The sequence below is a fragment of the Trichechus manatus genome, unplaced genomic scaffold (assembly GCF_000243295.1).
Source record: "Trichechus manatus latirostris isolate Lorelei unplaced genomic scaffold, TriManLat1.0 scaffold00213, whole genome shotgun sequence".
NCBI classification, from domain to species: domain Eukaryota; kingdom Metazoa; phylum Chordata; class Mammalia; order Sirenia; family Trichechidae; genus Trichechus; species Trichechus manatus.
The window spans coordinates 545,373-545,607 of record NW_004444149.1 but is presented as its reverse complement, the minus strand read 5'-3'; the positions used below and the strand labels follow the sequence as shown (position 1 = coordinate 545,607).

The 235-nt window shown below is 43.0% G+C and overlaps 1 protein-coding gene across 1 annotated transcript in view; it reads right to left on the bottom strand.

Annotated features, from left to right (window-relative positions):
* NES (nestin) overlaps nucleotides 1-235 on the bottom strand; it is an 8,695-nt gene that overhangs the window by 3,218 nt on the left and 5,242 nt on the right. The window lies entirely within an intron of this gene.

Sequence of the window (235 nt, the reverse complement as noted above, 5' to 3'; positions counted from 1 at the left end):
CCAGTGGCTCCTGATCTACATTTTCTAGGGTTTCCTGATTCTCATCTTCTAGAGACTTTAGTGACTCTTGAGTCTCTTTCTCTCGAGTTCTCAATGTCTCCTGGTTCTCAATTTTTAGAGACTTTAGTGGCTCCTCATTCTCTTTTTCTAGAGGTTTCAGTGTCTCCTGGTCCTCTACTTCTCGAGATTTCAGTGGTTCTTGATTTTCTTTTGCTAGAGGTCCCAATGCCTCCTG